Here is a 12,852-nt window from a genome sequence, read left to right on the forward strand (position 1 = left end):
TAAATAAAAAAATAATATAAATAGGCCTACATATATAAATCTAGCCAACTTGTCAATCAAAATTAGTCTTGTCTTGTCTCTCTAGTGGTTGTTCATTCTAAAACACTACAATCTTTTGAGAAGCAAATGGTTGCAGCCTCTATAGGCTTACTGTGGCGCTGATGTGAGTAGGCTACTGTATGCATGCAATACTACTGCTCATAGTAATATCGGAGAGGGTTGAGAAACAGTGGGTTGACAATCCATTCTGGTACCTCATTTTGAAATTCCCCAAAAAAGAAACTTCACATAGGACTGTCTTTCAATTTTTAATACATTGCTTTGGAGGTTTTCAATCCCACATCCCACTGGTTTGATTTTACCTAAGAGAAAAATGTTTATTTTTTAAAGCATCCACAGCAGCCATAATAATGAGATTATGAGACAATGAGAATGAAGCGGCAACAGTGTGACTGTGCAGAGTGAGAGAGATGGCTTCAATGGATGACCAGGGATTGGTGGTGGCGTTACCCAGGAAGGGCGGCTGTAGTTAACTGCAAGCAACAGAACATGAATAGTGAAGTGGAGGAAGGAGTCGAAATGAGACTTCATTAACAGATTCATGTACAGCTCAGATTTATATGGAGATAAGCTTCTTAAACAACGTGTATACAGCATAAGCAAGTAACAGAAACAGTCTGGGAAGATTATTTTTTCATTATTTAAAGATACATCCTGGTTACACGTCGCGCATATCATTTCATGCAAGCGAGTGTTTACTTCCTGGTTACAGGTCGCGCGATAGCACATATCATCTCATGCGATCTTAAAGAGAACTTGACGTGAACAGTTTAGGAATGCATATTCCGGGAAAACATTAGAACTCTGAAATGCTGACTAAATATAAAGCATGTTTTTATCTGTAACATTAAACCTACACTGACAATAAGTAATAACTTAAAAATGAAACATAAAAGCAGACCACTACTTACTTGCCGTTGCCTGGCTGGGGGAGAAAGGTCCGTCGGAGCAGCGATGGCTTCTTGACATCGGGTAGGTGCACGCAGGCTATATCTATAGCTATTCTAATGTCTTATTTTTGCCCTGGCGCTCGGCATAGGCGACCTATGTGTTGGGGGCGCCCTTAATTAATTAATCGGTACATTAATTAATTAATTAATTAATTATTTAATTAATTAAGATACCGTAGCAGCAGGAGTCAGGACGGTGCTCCCCCCGGGCTAAAGCCCCGGATGTTTTCAATTGCTAACGACGCGCCTGCACGCAATCTTGAACATCTTTAACATGAACTAATGCCTGTATGTGTATGTGATTGAAGAGACTTGGGTGGATTTGTATTTGTATGCAGCTTAATGTAGTGGTTAAAGAGCCCCATTTATTAGGGAACCAATTTGGGGCGGTCCGAGGTCCCTTTGCCTATGTTTGGTGTGATGCTGTGGCGATCTGAAGCCCGCTGTCCACTGTGCAACTAGAGCACAGAGCCGACAGTATTGCGCACTGCGTGGCAACTGAAGCGGCAGCAGCCTATAGTTCCAGTGAAAGCAAGGCTTGCCTCGGGAAGAAGTGCACGACAACAACCTGATTTTAATTAGTCATCCTCATATCTGTGTCATGCCACTCATGCCCAGTGCACAATACTGTCGGCTCTAGTCGCTCATTGCGCTCTCATTGTACCACCACAGAGGCTATCAAACGTTTTGCTTCAGCCACTCAACGTGCTATTGCACGCTGTCACAAAACAAATGCACCCACTCCGAGTGATAGATGACGAAACAAATGGTACGTTTTAGGCCTTTGTACGCTTCAAACTAGTGCATGTGGCAGCAAATGGAACATCGGTATTCGCTGTAACAGTCGTTGCCGTTGGACATGGCTAAAACCTGCTTTGCACATGCCTTCCTTTATCAGAGTCGGACGGGTATCCAACGAGTGACGCTCTTATTCCCTATCGCTCTCTTTGCTTGTCTGCGATCTAGCATCTAGGATTGAATACTCTTACTTGGTTCCTCGGTTGTTAACACTGAATCTCATACATTGCATTTTGCAGCTGAAATTGGCATTTTGGATTTGGCGACGTTGAAAATACTTCAATTGAATTTTTTACATTGAGTTTTGCATCTGCATTTTGCATATCTAATTTTCTAACGTTGAATATTATATTTTTGAACATTGAAAAATAATGGTGAACATCATTTGTTGAAAATATGAAGAGTTATACTCAGAGGCAAAAAGTCCAGATACGTTACTTCAATGCATAAATATTCAGTGCTTCAACTTCAATGGCTTTTTATTTTCAAAATCCGATGAGACAGATTGACTTCCATAGAAAATGACTAAAACAGATTTAACTCCCAGAGGTGTATGGTGGCATGGTAGGTTGTGAGGAATTTTAATTCTCCAAAGGAGAACTATTCCTCGAGGTTCAGGTCTTTGTTCAGGCAGTCCCAAGAAGACGGACCAGGCGGACTGGAAGGCCTTCACCCCAATTCAGTGTGGACTGTACGGACACATCATTCACATACTCCCCGTGGCCTTAGGCTTTGACGCAACATAAAGGAAGGTGAAAGCACACCCTACCAGACAAATAGAAGGAGCCACTCATCACTAGAACATTATCATCATTTGGATTATCATTGCTTGGTTGGGAAATCTGACAATATATAGGCCGTTTTGACTAAATCAAAATATGGTCTGGTAACGTTGAGAAGCAATACAATAATTAACGTGAATCGATCAGTTGGTCAAATAGTTAAGAACTAACTTACTGAATTTTTTCATTTCAATAGGAAAATATACTTCTGTTCACAAAATGACGTTTAACGTATCGATTGTCTGACAGGGACCAGGAGAGAAAATAGCGTTAGCCAGACATATCACATGTTAAATTCGAATTCGAACTATATAGGATGTTCCATACAAGACAGAAAGCATACAACAATAACACAATGTTAAGATCTTAAAAAATGCTTTATTCTCACATTACTTTTGAAATCATAATGCTTTTTTAAAGAAAAGCAAATATCAACAGTAAATCTTAAATTCCCTTTAAAAAAAAAAAGATATAAAATAACAGTTTGCAAGTAAACGTACACACTATAAAAAACATGCTAAAATGTGTAAATGATCTGTGATTCCTGTCCCCCATGTCCCCGGGTCGCGGAGCATCTCAACCACCATCTGACACCTCATTTAATTATGCAATTAGGACTGTGGGTCTTTCTCCTCTCGCTCTGCCTTATAAGGTGTCAATTGTAGAACAGGACATCTTCCTCCAGTTCATCTTAAACACAAACCATGTTCTCTGTAGCTGTACTGCTGCTGCTCCTGGCTGCTGGCTCTGGTGAGGCTTCATGAGAAAATATCCAACCCATAAGAAAACACATTGATTCATAGTTGAAGTAGCTCATTCATGACCAAAAGATATATATTTTCTACAGGTGTGAACTGTGAACAGCTTACTCAGCCAGAGTCTCTGACTATCCGACCTGGTCAACCTCTGACCATCCGCTGTCAGGTCTCTTATTCTGTTAGTAGCTACTACACACATTAGTAGTATATAATCCCCCCCTGTTTGAGCGATTTTCTAAATAAATTGCATCCGGTGGCCTGTAGGGGGCGCAGGGAGAAGAGTGTATAGAGGCGAATCATTGTTGCCTGCCTGTATAGTCAATGGAATGTGTTAGTACACGTGCGTGCGTGTGGGCGTGTGTGCTTGTAGGCGCTAGTGTTTTGATGCGTGTCTGTTGTGGTGGGTGTGTTTTTTCGTAAGGGAGGGGTGGGCTTGCAGTGTGTGTGTGTGTGTGTGTGTGTGTGTGTGTGTGTGTGTGTGTGTGTGTGTGTGTGTGTGTGTGTGTGTGTGTGTGTGTGTGTGTGTGTGTGTCAGAACCGCCCTGAAATTGTAATACCTTATTCCAGGGCCTAACTGGGGCCTCTGCACCGAAACCTGGCCCGGTCGGACCCCGAGGGCAGGAAGGGGGAGCCCTTCCTGCCCGAAACTTGGCCCGGTCAGGGCGGTAGGACCTTCCTATCTCAAAAACTTTTTTCCACCGCATTCTGGACCATTACGCCTCGTGCCCACTGCACCGTCAGTCAACGGACGTGGGAAGGCATGGCTGACGGATGGGGGAGTAGTCTTCGCAGAGGCATCCGTCAGCCAATCAAATCGCTTCGCCGGGTTCTTCCCGCTTCTTCCTGCTTGTTGCGATGCAATATTACCCGCTTTCCCGCTTTCCAGTATCGTCAGAGCCCGAGTCGCGTCACAGTGCTTAAATTTGCATACGCGATCTGATTGGATGATGGAACCGTCGCTGCCGAAAAAGTTGAAAAATGTTCAACTTTCCGACGGTGACGAACGCTCCAACTGAACGGATGGATCCACAATGCATTGCGCGTCCGTCCCCATTCAAAGTCAATGGGCAACGGTCAACTGACGGAGGTAGTGGGCACGGGGCGTTAGGTCTTGCAGGCTACACTTCTGAGGGGCTTTGTCCAAATGACACTCCAGTGTTTCCCACAGACCAAGGACCAATGTGTGGTGCGGGGGGGGGGGCGCGCGACACGGCGCGACACAGCGCGAGACACGGCGCGACACGGCGGCGTCAGCGCACTGAACTTGTGATTCTGTGACATTCAAGGAATGAATTGGAACAGACAACTAAAGCTGGAAGTTCTTATTTGAAGTACAAATAAACTCAAGACCTACCTGCACCAATATTTAACTTTTTTAGGAAAAATAAAATAAATAGTAACAATATAGGTACAACAAGGCAACTAACTAAAATAATGAATGCAATGCACATATTGTCAGGGAGGGCAGCCGACTGAGGTCTAAGGACATGGATGGCTCCTAGGATGTCCAGCTCCTGGAACCTCCTTTTCAGTTCTATCTCCAGGCCAGTAATGTAGGGTTGGATGACCTACAATGAACAGATCAGCACATTTTCTCTACCAGGAACAGAAGGATCGAAATTACTTTCCCTACTCTTATTTTTTCAAGTTAAAATCTACACTAATCTGTTTCCACCTCACCTGTTGTTTCAGCAACATTTTGTCTGCTGTCCTCCTGGCCTATATTAATCACTATCTCTCCTGAACAGCCTAGCCCCTGAGAAGCACTGGGTTGTTCAGCACTGTTTGATGCCTAGGAACATTCGAAATAAGTTTATTATATATTTAATAAAAATGTACTAGCCACAGCCATTTGACTGTTCAACTTAATTTCAGAATAAGCTAACTACCTCCTCAAGCTGCTCCGTCTCGTCTGGACGAGGCCTTTTTTGCTAAAACAAAATTCACAAATTAACAAATGCCAGTGACAGTAAAGGTGTTGGCAAGCTGTTACAAATATGCATTAGCAACCTTTGCTGGTTTAAGTGAATTCACCATCCTCTTCAGGGTAACTAGGCTTGGAGGTGTGGAGAGCGAAAGAGAGGAGAAGAGCAAGGGATTGGGAGTAGGAGAAGGGAGGTAAGGATGATAGTAGAATCTCATGTTAGCCAGGCCTGTCTCAAAATTGGCTCTGTGTCTCACACACGCACTTGTGTATGTCACCACGGGTAAATCTTTCGAATGCACTGTAGGCCTACGAAGTGCACACCCATTCACAGCACTCCATTTTAGGAACTATCAATGTTGTACATTGTAACAACAAGCCTGCGTGAAGTTTTAACTTGTCTCTCATGATGTAAGTGCTGCTTGTGTTATTTCAGTCGTCATGAGCAAGAGGGTTGCAGAGACCTTCGGCAATGTTTTGCCTCGTCTCAGAAAATAAGCAAAGTAAGTAAAGAGGGGTGAGAAAATGAGAAGTGTTAACCTATCAGTTGTAGCATTACAGTACGGAAGAGTTAATAGACTACAAAAAACTAGTCATAGAATTATTGTCATTCAGATCAAAAGTGGTTTGTTGACTATCTGAGAAAGGAACAGTACTTGTTATCTGATAATATCTCTTCCCTGTGGCATGTTCACTTTGGTGTGTTCAGAATAAAGAGAGTGAAGCACAGAGAGAGCAAGAACGTTTGGAGGATGAAAGCAGTGTGTGTCAATCTGGTAGTGACATAGAGGTGAATAGCCTTGGAGAGGAGTTCTGGAAACTAGTAGAGCCTTGGCTTTTCTTATGTTCAATGCAATTTGTAAGTCACTTTGGATAAAAGTGTCTGCAAAATGATTGTCAAAGAGTAAATATTAATGGTTTAAACCGAATTGTGACATTAGAGCAGAATCCTGTTGGCAGTGGCACTGATGTCTATAGTGTGTTTCAGTTGTCTACTGGTAAATAGTTTGCTGATATCTGTGATATTATTCCTTCCATGTTTCCTCTGTTGCGTTCAGAGTAGAGCTAGTGAGCCAGCGGGAGAGACCGAAAGTTTGGAGGATGGAAGCACAGGGAGAGTTTGTCAATCTAGTGGTGGCATAGAGGTGAGTCGCCTAAGAGAGGAGTAAATATGAAAGTTTAAGACCGAATAATGACATTCAAGCAGAATCCTGTTAGCACACATGTATATAGTGTAGGGTTGTCCAAAAAATGTATACTCAGATACTAATCGATTAAAATTAAAAAAAAATAATATCTGATTAGACACAGTATCGATACTAAAATCGCTGTCTTCATCATCTTCATCTCTTTTTTTTTCTCGCCTCCTTCAACACAATTTTACACATGCAGCGTTGCAGTTGCTAATATAGCAATATAATAATTATTAAGTCAAGTCTCATTCAAAGTTTCAAAACATTGTATAATGTATGTATTCATAGATTAATCCATAACTAATCAGAAAACATTTAGGTTATGTCCTTGACATGTCTTTAACAGTGCATCATTCATTACGGCTAATGGTTTCACCATGAGATTAGCTCAGTGCGCTCTCTCATGAAACTCATCTATGTACTTATTAAACAAGTGGTTGAAAATATCAGAAAATCTATGTTTTCTAAGGGGTAACAAAAGTTTTGGGGTGACTTCGATTTAGGTCCATGAGATAGATGCACCTGGGTGTGTTTTACTCAACATTGGCAAATGTGATGGTTATGCAATAAAAAATGTAATGGAAGTAAGAACTGGCTGGATTTTGTGTCCTTGTTGTGGTGGTGCAGATGTTTGTTTATCTGTTTTTTGTAAAAAAGACAAAACATCAATGAATTAATGTGGAAAAAAAAGAACTGACTGGATTGGTTGAAATATTGAGGAGCACAAAATGTTATATTTAATTAAAAAAGTAAAGGAAAACAGAGCTATGAAGTATACGTGTGTCAACCTTTTCCTAATTTCAGGTCTTCCACACTCCCAGACTGCTTGGTCACATCCAGTATTAAAGTGTTTTAAACATCCATCCCTTGAAAGGTCTTCAAAATTAGATGCTAGGTATTGAGATTTTGCTCTCAGAGTGCACCAGATGAATGCATGTTCAAAATCTTTGCCTGGGGGGGGCCGGACCCTGCCCCCAGGCATTTGTCCCCCCCAATGTTGAAACCATGGCTACACCTCTGGTTTAAGGTAGTTTTAATGAACCAAAACCAGGTCACTGAAAAACGTAACATTGTAACCAACGGCAGAAGACCGACACACAAACAAACCCCGGTTACCCCGGCAAGACGGCCTCACTCGCGTGCAGGCCCCCACCCTGATTGACAATAAGAACATTACAATACATGCACATAGAACAACTGGCATAACGGACAACGAAATACAATGCAACACATAACACACAAACTATTTAATTGTCCCAGGGTCGCTACAATACGTTTCAATTAAATGTATCCTATGTAATCCAAGAGGTAGCTTAAATAAATAACAACAAAAATGTTGAGAACGAACCTATTTGCAATATGTTCAATAAGACGTAATCAGGGACAAAATAACGTTAAATGAAACGTTTCCCGAAAGGGAAATGCCTTAATGACAATAATGTGCTACACGTTGACATTTAACATATTTGGGATACGTTTCAACCAAACATAATCCTAGAGGTAAATTAATGGCAAAAAATAGGTTGACAACGAACGTATTTGCGATATGTTCAATAACACGTATCCACAGCCAAGATACGTTTTTCAGACAAAATACGTTCAATGAAACGTTCCCTGAAAGGGAGATATGCCTTAATGACATTAATGTGCTATACGTTGACATTTAACCTATCTGGGATACGTTTCAACCAAACATAATCCTAGAGGTTAATAAATGGCAAAACAATTGGCTGACAACGAACGTATTTGCGATATGTTCAATAAAACGTATTCACGGCCAAGATACGTTTTTCAGACAAAATACGTTAAATGAAACGTTCCCTGAAAGGAAGATATGCCTTAATGACAATAATGTGCTATACGTTGACATTTAACCTATCTGGGATACGTTTCAACCAAACATAATCCTAGAGGTTAATAAATGGCAAAAAATAGGCTGAGGTCGAACGTATACATTCAATAAAACGTAATCGCGGACAAAATACGTTTTATGACAAACGTAATTGAGAATGCTGAATAGTTTTCTGGGAACGTAATTTTGACGAGACAGGGTTGCTCATAGCTCTGCCACTTTCACTGTATGATTATCAATCCTTTGCCATGATCTGTTGTGTATTTACTTAAACTCTGGATGATCCTGTGTCAATCCAGAGATGCATATTCTGAATTGCATTGTGCTTCATTTGTGCTTCTTTCCTGTATACAGCCAAATTAAACGCTGTATCTTGATTGTACTTCTTTGCTGTGACTGTGGATCTGATGTCTCACTTTGGTATACTTTTACCAACCCAGGTGAGCCTAAAAACCTGCAGCTCTTGTTTCACAGCTCTCTCAAACAAAGGAAAAACAACGGCCAAAACGTTGTCCCTGGACAAGAAGTGGGCGGAAGGGGTATAAAAGTTCATATTTCATTAAGCATTAATGATTTGCTTCACTTTCATTAATATTGTGTGATAGGGCAAGGAACTAATTTTACAAAAAAAAGTGTAATCTGTTAGCGAATAAATTTGAGTTAGGCATAGAAGGCATTGGTGTAACAAATGATTTATATTTCTTTGTCATTTGACTGACATGCATGGAATAGACTTTATTTTTGACCGGGCGCTCATGTACATTTATTTACATATACAACCGGCTAGGTTGTAAATAAAACCTATGCGTGCTACTGAACTCTCTGTTTCTGCTAAAGGCAGATCACAGAATTCAGACCCAGTCACTATAAAGCCATTCTTGCATGATTATGTAAGTACATAACATGCTCCAAAATAGGTCAAAGTATCTCGAGGAACGCGGTTCCCTCGCTTACTGCGACACCACCTTCTACAGGCCACAGCAAACACACATCAAACCGGGACCTGTTTAGAGGCATAGAAAGAAAATCAAAAAATACAGAGAAACATGAGAAAGGAATTCAGAAATGTTTTTCTGTTTTAAATTGTCCGACCAATAAAGCCGCAATAGATGAGTTACATAATTTAATCTCCCCCATTTAAATCTGTAACCTAAAGATAACTATTTAGCAAGTGTTCCATATTCTTGAATTCATGCTAGCTGGCGTATTTTTAGGTGGAAGATGAGGAGGAGCGCTGTTTGAACACGTTAGCGGAGGACAGGGCTGAGCAGGCAGGACCATAAAGCATCCCCACAGGCCTGAAAAAGCCTCTTGGAAAGCAGAAGTGAAACTTGGTCGCTTCAGTGTTGCATTAAAGACACCAGGTGCGAGACTAAATATGGCAGCAAGGGAAATATTCTTCACATTTTAATATCAAGAATGATTTACATTACTGTCCTTTTGTCGGTTTTGGAATTTTCTGGACCGTTGCCCACAAACGTATTTAAACTTGTACACACTGGTTAATTTCCCCCCCAAAAGAGTTTTGACTAAAACAATTGTTGATACTCAAAGATTTCCTCATGTCACTAAAATAACAAATAAGTTATTTTTGACTATTTTTGCAAGCTGTAATAATGCCTCCCCTTCTTTTTCCCGATCCGACCCCTCCTGCCACACAGCCATGAGGTTCTTTTTGATGATTGACCTACACTCAGTTAACCCCAGCCTCACTTTTACGTCCTCCTCTTCCCTTTGTGAAGCCCTTTTCGCTGCCCCATCCGCTAGCTCATTCCCCTCTATCCCCACATGAGCTGGGACCCATATGAATCCCGCTGACTCTCCCGCCTGCTCAATCCTGTACATCAGGGTAAGAAGCTCCACCATGAGGTCCGACCTGGCTCCAAGCCCTCCATCCCTCAATGTCATCAGCACTGATGCAGAGTCAGAGCATATCACAACTGGCCCTGGCCTGACCTCCTCCGCCCACTGCATAGCCCAGATTATTGCAAGCAGCTCTGTGGTATAAACTGAAACCGCCTCAGACAGTCGCTTATACTTGATAACATCCAATTCTGCGATGCAAAAAGCAAACCCAGACTTCCCAGTTCTTGGGCCTTGAGCCCCATCAGTGTAAATTTGTATGTACTTTCCCCATGTGTTATTTATCCTTTCCTTTAAGATGCCCGCAAATGTTGCAGTTCTCTCAAAAGCTAACAGACTTAGATCTATCTCTGGCACTGGTAGAACTGGGAGGGGCTGTCAGGAGATTGCTGGTTAAACCTGTGCACACTGATTACTCAATGTGCAACAGGTGTGCAGCCTCACCCAGCCTCATTCTCGGCCAGGTGAGGCTGCTTAAACCAGCCATCAACCACACACAAACAGTGGCATTTAACATTCTTTCGCTCCGTATCTGTGAGACCAATCATGTTGCTGGGAGCGTATATCTTTAAGTTCCTAATTGTCGAACACAAACTCTTAAAAAAATAAAGTTTAAAATGAACATTGTGCAGACTGTACAATTGTACCGCTATAAAGACTCCCTAAAAGGTAACAAGCTGAAAAAAACAGTACTATCAAAAACATGCTTCTTGTTTAAAGATTTTTTAAACAGGTAGGCGTGTATTTATGGGCAGCTATTGCAGTCAATCAATTAGTTAACATAAGAAAAAAAAACTTTATTTATCCCCCAGGAGAGAAATTCGGGTGTTTAAGCAGCAAGAAGTAAGACAGCCAAAACTGAAACTGTAGAGATAGATGCCAAAATAGTGCCATAGTATGTCTGTAAAAAGCAAAAAACATAATTTCTTCATATACATTTATTTGGCGACCCAATTAAAATCTCCCGCGACTTTGCACAGATTCTCTTCTTATGGGTGTGTGTGTGTGTGTGTGTGTGTGTGTGTGTGTGTGTGTGTGTGTGTGTGTGTGTGTGTGTGTGTGTGTGTGTGTGTGCATTTATGTGTGTGTGTGTGTGTGTGCATTTATGTGTGTGTACGTGTGTGTGTGTGTGTGTGTGTGCGTGTGTGTGCGTGTGTGTGTGTGTGTGTGTGTGTGGGGTCGCGGGAGATTTTAATTGGGTCGCCAAATAAATGTACATGAAGAACTAATATTTTTTGCTTTTTACAGACCCAGTCTTTGGGAAAACTGCTCTATGCAGTCTATATATAATAAATAATAATAATAATGCATTTAATTTAGATGCGTCTTTCAAGGCACCCAAGGTCACCTTAGAGAGCATAAAATCATTATTAATCGTTTAAAAACAAGGCATTGAAAAAAAATAAAATAATAATAATCATGACAGTGATCAGTTAGACGTTGTATGTTTGAACAGGTGAGTTTTGAGTTGTGACTTGAAGGTTGTAATGGTGTCTGACTGCTATATGTGTGGGGGGAGGGAGTTCCAGAGCCTGGGTGCTGAACAGCTGAATGACCGGGCACCCATTGTAATGAGTCGTGATATGGGGATTCATAGTTGTCCAGCAGAGGTTGAGCGGAGGGAGGGGGGGGAGTGTATTCTTGGAGGAGGTCGCAGAGGTAACTGGGGGCTAGGTTGTGGAGAGCCTTGTAGGTGAGGAGTAGGGTTTTGTATTGGATGCGGTAGTGTAGTGGGAGCCAGTGAAGTTGGATGAGGACAGGGGTGATGTGGTCAGATGATTTGGTGCGGGTGATGATCCGGGCGGCTGAGTTCTGAATGATCTGCAGTCTGTTGATGAGTTTGGTGGGGAGTCCGGTGAGGAGGGCATTGCAGTTGTCTATGCGTGATGTGACAAACGAGTGAACCAGGATTTCAGTGCTGGATTGGGTCAGTGATGGGCGGAGTCTAGCGATGTTAGGGAGGTGGATGAATGCAGTCCGGGTGATGTTGTGAATATGGGGTGCGAATGAGAGGGTGTTGTCCAGGATGACGATGATGATATAATACAGTCGCTGCTGGGCTACGGTAGAATAAAATGCTAAGGAAAAATGCTTCAATGCCACCTTTCTTTTCGAGTGTATCGAGTATAGGGTACACTGGACCATCCTTTAAGGCCGATTTAGGGTCGTTTTAGACGCAGAGACGTAAGCACGTAATTTACGCAAGGGACTTGTTTTAGACAAGTTTTGATTTATGGTTCCTTTAAGGTTCCTTAAGGATTGCGCGTGTTGCAAGGGGATTCTCCGCCAGAACAGTAGGGGGAGCAACGAACAAATCTGTGGGCGTGGAAGTGGAAATCGCTGGCTTGTTTATATTTATGCACTACCAGTATTTTCGACGAGAGTAGCAGTAGCTAAGTTTAGGTTAGCGGTCTTTTTCCACACTCTGAACGATGTTAAGGTTGAGTCGAAGACAGTTGAGGGAGCAGGAGCTGATAAGCATTGAAATCGCTTCTGTCACGGCCTTTTAAAAATGGCGCTATTATGCTGTAAAACCGGAAATGTGAGACGAGGATGTGGTTAGCTGGCCAATCACAGTCTTTGCGAGCTGCGTAGGGTCGTAGTGTTTTAGTCGCATAGTCAGGAATTTTGGGCGACGCACTTAAGCACGTAAGGGGGGATATTTTACCGCG

The sequence above is a fragment of the Gadus morhua genome, chromosome 2 (assembly GCF_902167405.1).
Source record: "Gadus morhua chromosome 2, gadMor3.0, whole genome shotgun sequence".
NCBI lineage: Eukaryota > Metazoa > Chordata > Actinopteri > Gadiformes > Gadidae > Gadus > Gadus morhua.